Genomic DNA, 12,109 nt, shown 5'->3' on the forward strand with positions numbered 1-12,109 from the left:
ATCAAATGCCAGGCCTTCATACCCAAGGATCGCACTGTTGCGCTCAAGCGTCGTTAGGTCGTGCTCAAAGGTCGTAACGTAATTTGAAAACTTACTGTATTGTGTATGTGAAGTACTACTGTGGTGGCGGTGGCTGTGGTGTTCCGTACACACTATGCCTTTGGTCTCAGGTCTTCCGTCATATTTATCTCGGAGATCTTACTCACAATGAACTTCCGGCCTTTCTTACATATTGCTTTCCAACATTGACAGCTTTCACTCTTATTTGAACGTCTTATGGATCTGTATAACAGCGTTTTTGTTCTACCGTCTCTAACACATGAAACAAATTCGTAGTAAAGAAGGTTTGGATAATTACCCTCGGGAGAGGGCGAGCGTGCAACCCGCTCCTCGATGTGTGTGAACGAGGCTAAACTCCCGGTGCTATGCTGCACATAGTGACTCAGGGCCGTGGACGAGGCTGATCTCCCGGTGGTGCTTCACAGGGTGGATCTGGATTGTAACGAAGCTGCTCTTCCAGTGCTGTGCTACACTGGGTGGATCAGGTCCGTGGTTGAGACTACTCTCCCGTTATAGTGTCACACATGATGTATCTGGGCAGTGTACGAAGCTAAACTCTCCTGATGTGTGCCGCTTGGGGCGTATCACGGTTGTCGACGAGGCTACTCACGGTGCTGTGCCAGAGTTGATCAAGGCCGTGGATGTGGCTTTTTGAGCGCTATGATACACTGTAAAAGGGATGTTGATGAGGCTACTCTTACACTCCTGTGTCACAAGTTGGGTCAGGGCAGTGGATGAGGCTACGCTCACGATGCTCTGGCACAGAATGGATCAGGGCCAAGGTTAAGGACTACTCTTTTGGTGTTATACCACACAGGCTGGAACAGAGCCTTAAAAGACCCAAATGCCTCACAGAATGTGGCTCAAGGACGTCACAGACAACTCAAACACACTATCATATCGAGACGCGTCCGCTCAGGCACTAAGGGTGGGCGGGTTTCGGTGTCTGCGCTCCATCCTTGTTCTACGTGCCTTCCTGGTGCTGCATGGTTATCATCACTCCACTGAACACCAATTCACTATTTTCTCACACAATATGTATCACTTTGCTTTACTAGGATATATTGCACCCCCTCAAACTAGACGTTAGTATCATCAGCAAGGCTGTAATTATTACTCCGAGCACTCCGTTAAACGCAGGCGACGGGATTAGAGATGTGACTCGTTTCCTTTATGATGGTGAGTGTTGTTTTGGTTTCCACGCCTGTGAGCAGCGTTTCCGGAGTCAGGAGTGCAGACGAGGTGAGTGACGCGGGGCAAGTGAGCGCCCACTACACTTACAGAGAAGATAAACATGACGAAGATAGCGAGGTTTGGAGGCGACCGTTGTCTCCTTGAGTTTCGCTCACCCCGCAGTTTTCAGCTAACCGCTGCATCTGTTAACAAAGTTGAAACAACGAGATAAAAGTAATGAAGAATGAATAAGGTGATAAAAAATGCTCTAACGTTATTATCAAGAAAATAAAAGTTAACAAATCTAATACACATTACATACTAACGCGGAAATATTCATACCAAATCAGGGGAGATGGATATAATTAACGTTTCCGTCGACTTACGCACCAGGACCGTACATGCACTGAAAGCACTTACGGTCTTGTGATTATTTTGAACATTTGAAGATTTTTTTTATGTCTAATGATGGTTAGAACAAAACTACTGTTTACAACGAAACCACTTTGTCGGCCTGACTGTCAATAGGCCTATAAGGCGTCGGTACGTAATAAAAAAGGACGATGTTAGTGGTTGAATCTGTAGTGTGTGTGTGTGCAGCTTGGACCAGAGATAAGATAAGCTGCTCTTGAGCCGGGAGTCGTTGTCTTAGCGGGGAGCATGGGAAATGTCCACCTCAGACAACGGTTCATCTCTTAGTAATTACCTGTTAAGCAAGAATACATCGGTATGCGCATTTTGTACCATCCTAAGATGTGATGGTCAGCCCTAAGACCATATTATAAATAATGGTAATAATATTGTGTTCGAAAAGTACAGCGTCGTGTTCGAGGGTTATGATAATTCCAGAATTTCTAAAACACGATTATTTCCTTTCATCAGGCATTACGTTTTTCGCTTTCTCAATAATTGTCTTTTTACCGTTTCCTAGTTCTCTCTATATTTCAATTAAGGCCCGGGCTTAATGTGGACTTTTGTCCGCGACTGGAGCCTTCAGCATTAAGAAAAAATACTATGGCTTGCGGCCACACGCTCTCAGCCAAATATTTACGAGTGGTGTCGACAGGTCTTCCGTTGCGAGGCTAGTTGGTGGTTACCTACCCTCCGTGTTCCGGCGGGAAGTATTTCACGATAACTACACGCATTTTTTTCTGCGAACCAAATGCAGTACAGACGCTAAAAAATGCAAATGTTTTTGTACAAGATTTTCACTACGAGAAGATGAATTAGTTTATCACATGGACACAAAAGAGTAAGAAATTTGACATTGTCTTTAAACTTTATAATGACTCTCCAACCTGTAATTCAGGTGAAATCCATTAGAAATGGGTTTAAGATAAAAGGGAATAGAATGGTAAGCAGGAAAATAAACACGAAATCAAACTGGCTGCAAGTCAAATTTTCCATGCCGGAGGATCGGCGGCAGAAGGCATATGACATGTAGTGGATGACCACGGGTATTATATCTCACGTGAACCACGTCATGATCAGCACACCAGCCAGTGGTACACCAGCCAGTGACAAGCTGCCCAGTGGCATACCAGGTAGTCTACGTGGCTGGAAGCTGGTTAAGTTTACCACCTCAAGAGTCTTGCAGGTCACTATATAACTGCTGGCGGATCTACTGCTCAATCTCACAGAGACGCATGATATCGTCCACTTCTTGAAAGGTTGGGGGCCACCGCCGGCTATCGTGCCCGCTGACGTGCTTCCCGGGCTGATTCTTAGCGATGGTCATGAGCAGCTCCAACAGGAGCTCCTGCTCATCGAGCTGAGTGAAGCGGCACATATACCACCCTTTCAGGAGGATCTTGCTGACTGGCGGCCAAATGATTTGGACGATGACCAGGAAGGCAACGATGGTGCATAACGGATAATGGATGCAGATATATATGTTACGGAACGTCTGTCTAGTGACCCTGACCTAGCCGGTGAAGTCGGCTCGAACACATAGGAATGCTATGGATATGTCGCTGAGGCCGAGGTTACGGCACTATTTGGACTGGCCTTAGTAAAGCAGGATGCCCTGTTGTGTTTGGTAAATGTCTTCCTCGAGACCCCTCTCTTGCGACATCTGCCATAGCTCGGCCAGTGTGTATTTACTTAGGTCCTAGTAGTCGGGTGGGTACAGAGGCTTGTAAAGTAGCATCCTTTGTCCGTCCATACGGTCTATGCCGGCATATACGTCAAAGTAAACTCCTTCATCACTGCGCACCGCACTCGCAGGCACACACACGCACGCACACACCACCAACATCAGCAGCAGCTTCGTAGCAGACATTATTTCCAGTGCTTTTTGTTGCAAATTACAGTCCCACTGTTTAGGAGGAGGGAAAAATCGTACTGCCACTGTCATCACGTCTTTGATTACAATTTAAGCTTAGCGGAATGCATATGGTTTTTATCTACTTATGTTGTCTAATTTAGACAAGTTGGTTTTATCTACCAAGAATGATAGTTACGAAAGTCTACCGGTGATGATTTTGTTTCATATATATCAGTTAATGGTGTGATATATACCAGAAGTTGCACATGTATACCAATAGTGATGATGTTATATAGATATCTAACGGTGGTGATTGTCACATAGATATCTAACAGTAATGATGTATAGAATCTAACAGTAGTGATGATATTGAATAGATATAAGTAATGATATTGTATAGACACCTAACAGTAGAGATGATATTATATAGATATCTAGCAGTAGTGATGATGTTATATAGATATCTCTACCAGTAATGATATACAGATTTCTACCAGTAGTGATGCTTTAGAAACATCTCCCAGTAGTGATGATGTTACACACATCTACCGGTAGGGACGATTTTACATAAACATCTACCAGTACTGGGTTAGGTCACAAAGGTTAAGTCATCATATCCAAGGATCATACCATCGTATTAAAGGATCGTACCTTCGTATTTAAGGGTTGCACTGTTATGTGACACTGCCTTTGAAATTAATCTCAAAATTAACGCAACGTGCTGATATCCAGTGGTGCACTGCCCTAATGTGTGCATAGGGTTGATGGTTGCTGTTTGAACTAGTACAAGGGACAATTTCTTCCCAGAGGGATTATAGAAAAGAGGGAAGTGGGTTAGAAATGGGTTTCCTTTAAAAGAAGAGAAGAAAAATATGTAAATTGTCTAAACGGAAGAAAGAAAGAGCGAAGTTTGAGTTGTCTGCAGAGAAGGAAGAAAGGAGAAATTTGAGTTATCTAAAGAGTTGGAAGAGATATAGAATTTGGGTTTTGCTATCGTAAAGGAAGGAAGGGGAATAATTTACGGTACCTCGTCTGGAGAGAAGAAAAGATAATGAGAATATGTTATTTGTCTCAAAGGAAAAAATTATATGAGTAACGTCGTCTTAAGAGACAGTAAAATAAGAATATTATCTGCCGCCTCAGATTCAGAAGTAATGAAAAATGATAAGAATTTGAATTATGTATGAATAGAAGAATGAAACTTCTCGCGTTCTGGTATCTGTTCTGGTAACCCATAACCACCATTATTGGGGTTCACGTCATAAGGTACATAAAACGACATTTTTGTATTTGAGAGATCGATTGTGTTGAAGACTCGTGTCATTAATCTGTAAAGTTTTACGTTGAAAAAAAAATGGGTTGTAAGTCCATGGGAGTTTGCTCCAGACACAAGAACTGTCAGTTTCGAGACTTTTTTTTTTTATCTGATGAGAAGCGGGGTTGTAAATCTAGAGACATCAGACGTGGGTTGTTAGTCCGCACTAAGTAAACAAGTGCTTCCTCAAAATTTCGATGACTGCCTTCATACTCATGTTTCCTTACCCTTATGATGCCTCATAAGCAAAACTCGAGAGAGAGAGAGAGAGAGAGAGAGAGAGAGAGAGAGAGAGAGAGAGAGAGAGAGAGAGAGAGAGAGAGAGAGACTAAATCACTCAACAAGTGACATTGCTCCTGAACTATTGAGCAGCTGATCATCTTTAGAAATATATGATTTGCTGGCAGTGCGTAGCCAGAACACCTACGCGGATTTGCTCTGCATTCACTTGTTCATCATGTATATTGCTCAACACCTGGATAATCTTGACCTTTCTTACACTTTAAGTGAATTTCTGGAGTCGCTGTGCATTTTGCTCTTGTAGCTTCCGGAAGGTGTCATGGTTTTATAATCTGGTCGGTAAGATAACCTGATCTTTCTCTGAACGTAGATTTAGGCTATGGAGATATAAGATCTTATCCCATTGGTGGTATTCTATTATAAAATTTATTGGAACCTCACAGTGTATTGCCTCACTTAGGTCGGTTGGGAGAGGGGTATAAGGACAAGGCATATAAAAATTGAATCAGATAAAGTACTGGTGAGATATAAATCACCGGTGATTCGAAATTAGTATTTCATTATGATGCCACTTGATATATTAAATGAGGGAAATGCTCCATTTCTTATATGTTAGAATGTTCCATTATGCTCAGTGGATCCTAGTCTCTGTTGTCATAATTTTTTTGGCTAATATTTATCCTAAACAAAATAAATTAGTCTGATGCTCCTATCTCTGAAACGAAGACGAGAACATATAACTTTGCTAATTTTCCCTAGAAATGTATTTACAGGTTCAACCAAGAGTGACAGACACTGTGTTCACTGAATGACTGAATAGGATATTAACGCGACACATTGTGACGTAAGTGCTCAACCCTCTTCTTGCCACATATGGTGTCTGCGTTTTACTGGTGGGGAGGTTCCCCTCAGAATCAGGGGTGATACTGGGTACGAAAGACTCTAAAAATGTAAGTTACTAAATGCCTGTCTCGCATCACGGATGCAATAGCTGTATTTATTCATTAGTGGAAATATCCATGGACAAAATTTGTATCCACCGATAGGAATGTTTGGCACGAGAGAGTATTTTATCACGTAATTTGTACGTAGTGTAAATGAATGTCAGCTTTCAGTAACAGAATCTTTCCTTTTTAAAGAAGCCGGTAAAAATTATTTTGTCCATTTCAAGTCTCGTGAATTATCAACTTTTTTCCCCGTGACAGGAAGTATGAGCGAATCCGTAGTCATGATTTGCATTATAGTGGGTACCAGTGACTAAACAGAGCTCTTTCTTGGCTTTTAAACTAGATGTATTAATGTTTAATTTTTTGCATATCATTGTTAAAGGTGTCACTCTAATGTGTAAATCCTTGGGTTTGTGGTAGAGAATTCTAAGACGAGTACAGTGTCAAGTGGCATCTGGTGTGCTTGGTCCACGACGCCAGATTTAGACCTGCGATATACCAATTTATATATATATAGGTGATTAGCGAACTGATCCAACTCCATACTTTTTAAATCAGTAAACTGTATTTTGCTTATTCATGATATATGTATCATAAGTAGTAAGGGGTATACTATAGTGTTAGAAGTGAAAAGTTGTATGTGACTTCATCTGGTAACGTTGTTGTTATTAAGTTCTGATGTACGAACTGTTAAGCAACAGGTAGGTGTGGCTATAGTATATACGTCTATTTTATTGTAGAATTGACTTGTTTCGTGTGTTTGAAATTGAATATCGCGACTCCTTAATGTGCTAAGACTGGACGTTCTGTAGATAGGGAGAAAAAATGATAAATCTGCATGTGGCGAGCAAAGGGGATGGGTACAATGTACATTTTCTACTTGAGGTATGCGCTATGTTCAGTGAGTCAGTATGTGTAAGGACGTAGAATTTGCTTCACATCTTGATTTTATGTGTGGTTTATGCCTTCTTAAGATCAGGGAAAGATAACTTATTACAACCATGAAGTCAAGATTTGACACTGACTTTCTTGATTGTGTTGGAAGTGTTTAAGCACACTTGGGTCCTTGTTGATCGGACAAGAGATTGATACTTGGGCTGCAGAACTGAATTCAGGTTTAAATTGTATTTTAAAGATGCAAGTTTTCACTGTTGGGTGTTGGTGATAGAGTGAGTGAAACAAGTCTCCACTATGTAGAACATTTTTGACAGGAACTTTGATATATACGGAAGCACATGTGCTATTATTTGCAATTCCAGGTAAGGGGCAAGTAGAAATTAAGTTTGGAAAATCCTGGAATATGTTTTGCAATGGTAGTGTTCTGTGTGGAATATGTATGAAAACTGTTAGTATGTGATTATATTTTCATTGATAGAAAAAAGATGATAAGAATTTGTTGGGACTTGCTTGTGTACATTTGAAGTCATTTATACTAATTGTGTGATGTGATTCTCATTGGTATTCATTGAATGTTATTTCTGCTGCCCTAAAACACACAGTTACCAAGAAATATTTGTTTGACCTGATGTTCATTGTAGAAATAATAAAATGAAGACCATGTAGTTTTGGTTCTTGTTTTCATGACTAAAATTGCATATTCAACAAATTAAAGCTGGGTTTGGAGGGAGAGGGAAAATATGGGTGAATATGGAATAAGAAAGGAAGGAAGAGCCTTATGTTCTGTGTTCTATTTTTCCGCTATCTTTTCTATATTCCTTCAGGAAGTCATAGATATGAACAATGTTCGAATTTTGTCTTTCCAAGAAGAATTCCCATTTAACACTATGGTCTCAGTTTTATGTCATTTCAATAAGGAGAAAAGCACAGTACAGTATCTTGTTTTCAGTTGAAAATATTCTCGTTTCCAGTATTTGACGACATATCTTTGAGTGAACCACATTACTGTCAGTGCATATTTGGCCATGGTAGGATATGGATGATTCCTAACCTTAACCAATGAGAAACTTTCATTTGGAAAGACTTGAACTTTAGACAACAAATATTGTCCACCATGAATTTTATTAGTATCCATTCTGTAGAACAAATTTGTTTACCATAGATATGGAAATTTGATTACAAAATGTTGATTTATTAAGATGTAGCTGTATCATCTGAATTGCATATATCTTATGATGGTGGACACCTTAGACATTATAAATATTTGGGACATTTAGAATGAGAAAGATTAGGCAGGATATGTATATTACAGGTAACTTTAATTGAAAAAAGGCATCGTTGTTGGTAAGACTTGATTTGCTTGTTTTACAACATTATTCCTGCTACTTCATGAGAGAAATGTTGAAACTAAATCTTTTAGTAATACAGCACGTTAAGATATGGATACTGGCAAGTTTTGATAACATGCAAACAGATTTTCTGATGAATATCTCGTGTCAAAACAGCTTTTATTTTATTGCCTCAATAATAGTTATCTTTACAAGAAAGCTGTAACTTCATTGTTTTCAATGAAATACTTGGACAGCTTTATTTGAATATTGTTTCTGTATACTCTCTTTCGTTACAGTGGAGGAAGGTTCTTCATGTGGCTACAAGCCCATAAGGAGCAAAGCTATGTCAAAGCTGATGTTCAAATGGGCCAATAAGAGATCAAGAAAGGGGTAGTTTTGTAGCATCACTGTATCACTGATAATAAGGTAAGAATATCATATCATTTGCCCAAGATTTATAGATTCAGCAAGATGTTTGCTTTTGAAGTAAGTAAAACCTGATGACTTGTTTTGAAGCAAATAAGATTTGAAGCAGATCTTTTATTTCTTATTATTGTGATAGTTTGCCTGAGTGTATTGTATTTTTTGCACCATGTGTTCCCTTTAGGTGTTATGATATTAGAAGATTCATCAGTAATTATATGTTGTACGAGCACTATGATGAAAATTCACTGGCCTTTGTATTATTATTTTCTTTCCTTTCAGTTCTCTTATACTGATGGTAATGTGAAACTTGAAAGCTTATTTTGTAATTAAGATAATTGTTGTGACCATGTTATATTAAAAAGAAATCAAGCATTATTTTTGTGAATAACTTACATTTATCTTATTGTTTTATAGTCTTTACCTACATTGTACATTTGTATATGTTTTTTCCAAAACCTTTTTTATTGTAGATTCATTGTCAAAATTTTGGGAATGTTGTGTTAACATTTAGCAGTGTGATAGTGAAGTGCTGAGTTTTCATTAAGTTCATTATTTTTATTTCAATTGAGTCATTTGTTTTCTATTATTTGGATATTGATTTATTCATTTAAAAGTAGAGTTTATTGATAAAGCCTGATTACATTGATAAGTTATTCATAATCTTATGTATCAGTTATAAGATCTTTTATCTGCAGTTCTCAGATTTCGCTCATACATTGTACTTACTGTGTAGGATTAAGAGAAATTGGTGAAGCTGTTTTTAGATCCCCACTATATGGTTTGGCAGTAAATGAGGTAGCATACAAGAGAAATGACATGTATTGAGACATTCATCTTGGATTCCTTAACCTCCTAGCTATGGGAGCCCCATGCAAGACACCCACAGCACACTGAAAACTGGCTGTATTCACATGACAGGACCACAGGAAGTGGCAGTCAAGTATGAATGAAAAATGTTTTTTATTTCTTTCATACTTGATTGGTGCTTCCTTCATTAGTGAGGTAGTGCCAGGAACAAACAAAAAATGGCTTCATCCACTCTCATCCATTCTTGAACCGTCATGTGTAATGCACTGAAACTACAGTAACCTATATACATTCTGGCACCACAAACCTTTCCATGGTTTACCCCTAATGCTTTGTATGCCCTGTTTCAGTCAGTTGACTGCACGTCAACCTCTGTATACTTCTTCATTCTAATTCACTCTATCTCGTGCAAGTGTTTTATTATTATTATTATTATTATTATTACATTGTTTTAGGGAGAATAAAAAGATGTTTTGTAAGGAGGTAAATAAAGTGCGTAAGACAAGAGAACAAATGGAAACTTTGGTGAAGGGGGCTAATTGGGAGGTAATAACATTTAGTGGTGATGTGAGGTGGAGTGAGTATTTTGAAGGTTTGTTGGATGTGTTAGATGACGGAGTGGCAGATATAGGGTGTTTTGGTTGAGGTGGTGTGCGAAGTGAGAGGGTCAGGGAGAATGAGAAGAGGTAATGAAAGCTTTGTGGAAGATGAAAGCAGGCAAGGTGGTGGGTTTGGATGGTATTGCAGTGGACTGTATTAAAAAAGGGGTGACTGTGTTGTTGGCTGGTTGGTGAGGATATTCAGTGTATGTATGGCTCATGGTGAAGTGCCTGAGGATTGGCAGAATGCATGCATAATGCCATTGTACAGAGGCAAAGGGGATAAAGGTGAGTGTTCAAATTACAGAGGTATAAGTTTTTTAGTATTCCTGGGAAATCATATGGAAGGGTACTGATTGAGAGGGTGAAGGCTTGTACAGAGCATCAGATTGGGGAAGAGCAGTGTGGTTTCAGAAGTGGTAGAGGATGTGTGGATCAGGTGTTTGCTTTGAAGAATGTATGTGAGAAATACTTAGAAAAATAAATGGATTTGTATGTAGCATTTATGGATCAGGAGAAGGCATATAATAGAGTTGATAGAGATGCTCTGTGGAAGGTATTAAGAGTACATGGTGTGGGAGGCAAGTTGCTAGAAGCAGTGAAAAGTTTTTATGAAGGATTTAAGGCATGTGTACAAGTAGGAAGAGAGGAAAGTGATTGGTTCTCAGTGAATGCCTGTTTATGGCAGGGGTTGCATGATGTCTCCATGGTTGTTTAATTTGTTTATGGATGGGGTTGTTAGGGAGGTGAATGCAAGAGTTCTGGAGAGAGGGGCAAATATGCTGTCTGTTGTGGATGAGAGGGCTTGGGAAGTGAGTCAGTTGTTGTTGACTGATGATGCAGCGCTGGTGGCTGATTCGTGTGAGAAACTGCAGAAGCTGGTGACTAAGTTTGGTAAAGTGTGTGAAAGAAGAAAGCTGAGAGTAAATGTGAATAAGAGCAAGGATATTAGGTACAGTAGGGTTGGGGGATCAAGTCAGTTGGGAGGTAAGTTTGAATGGAAAAAACTGGAGGAAGTGAAGTGTTTTAGATATCTGGGAGTGGATTTGGCAGTGGATGGAACCATGGAAGCGGAAGTGAGTCACTGGGTGAGGGTTAGTGGTCGAAGGTTCTGGGAGTGTTGGAGAATGTGTGGAAGCCAAGAACATTATCTCAGAAAGCAAAAATGGGTATGTTAGAAGGAATAGTGGTTCCAACAATGTTATATTGTTGTGAGGCATAGGCTATAGATAGGGTTGTTTGGAGGAAGGTGGATGTGTTGGAAATGAAATGTTTGAGGACAATATGTGGTGTGAGGTGGTTTTGATCGAGTAAGTAATGAAAGGGTAAGAGAGATGTGTAGTAATAAATAGTATGTGGTTGAGACAGCAGAAGAGGGTGTGTTGAAATGGTTCAGTCACATGGAGAGAATGAGTGGGGAAAGGTTGACAAAGAGGATGTATGTGTCAGAGGTTGAGGGAAGGAGGAGAAGTGGGAGACCAAATTGGAGGTGGAAGGATGGATTGAAAAAGATTTTGAGTGATCGGGGCCTGAACATACAGGAGGGTGAAAGGCATGCAAGGAATAGTGAATTGGAACGATGTGGTATACCGGGGTCGACGTGCTGTCAATGGATTGAACCAGGGCATGTGAAGCATCAAGGGTAAACCATGGAAAGTTTTTTGGGGCCTGGATGTGGAAAGGGAGCTGTGGTTTTGGTGCATTATACATGACAGCTAGAGACTGAGTGTGAACGAATGTGGCCTTTGTTGTCTTTTCCTAGCACTACCTTGCACATGCGAGTGTGGGGGGTGGTTGCCATTTCGTGTGTGGCAGGGTGGTGACAAGAATGGATGAAGGCAGCAAGTATGAATATGTACTTGTGTATATATGTATATGTCTGTGTGTGTATATGTATGTATACATTGAAATGTATATGTGTGTGTGTGGGCGTATATGTTGGTGGGTTAGGCCATTCTTTCGTCTGTTTCCTTGTGCTACCTTGCTAACATGGGAGACAGCAACAAAGTATAATAGAAAGAAGTTATTATTATTATGAATATTATTAT

General features: G+C 39.7%; 1 protein-coding gene across 7 annotated transcripts in view; it reads left to right on the forward strand.

Moving 5' to 3' along the window:
* LOC139751258 (WD repeat-containing protein 47) overlaps positions 1–12,109 on the forward strand; it is a 184,781-nt gene that overhangs the window by 1,180 nt on the left and 171,492 nt on the right. The window contains exons 1-2 of one of the 7 annotated variants that reach the window (XM_071666538.1): positions 423–545; positions 8,526–8,655. The gene's annotated coding sequence lies outside the window, so the exon portion shown is untranslated. Of the gene's footprint in view, positions 1–422; positions 546–5,904; positions 6,005–6,160; positions 6,298–6,327; positions 6,347–6,366; positions 6,519–6,545; positions 6,703–8,525; positions 8,656–12,109 lie in introns of those variants that run through there. The other 6 variants (XM_071666533.1, XM_071666537.1, XM_071666539.1 and 3 more) reach the window with 6 other exon arrangements.

This window comes from Panulirus ornatus, chromosome 11 (genome assembly GCF_036320965.1).
Source record: "Panulirus ornatus isolate Po-2019 chromosome 11, ASM3632096v1, whole genome shotgun sequence".
Taxonomy (NCBI): Eukaryota; Metazoa; Arthropoda; class Malacostraca; order Decapoda; family Palinuridae; genus Panulirus; species Panulirus ornatus.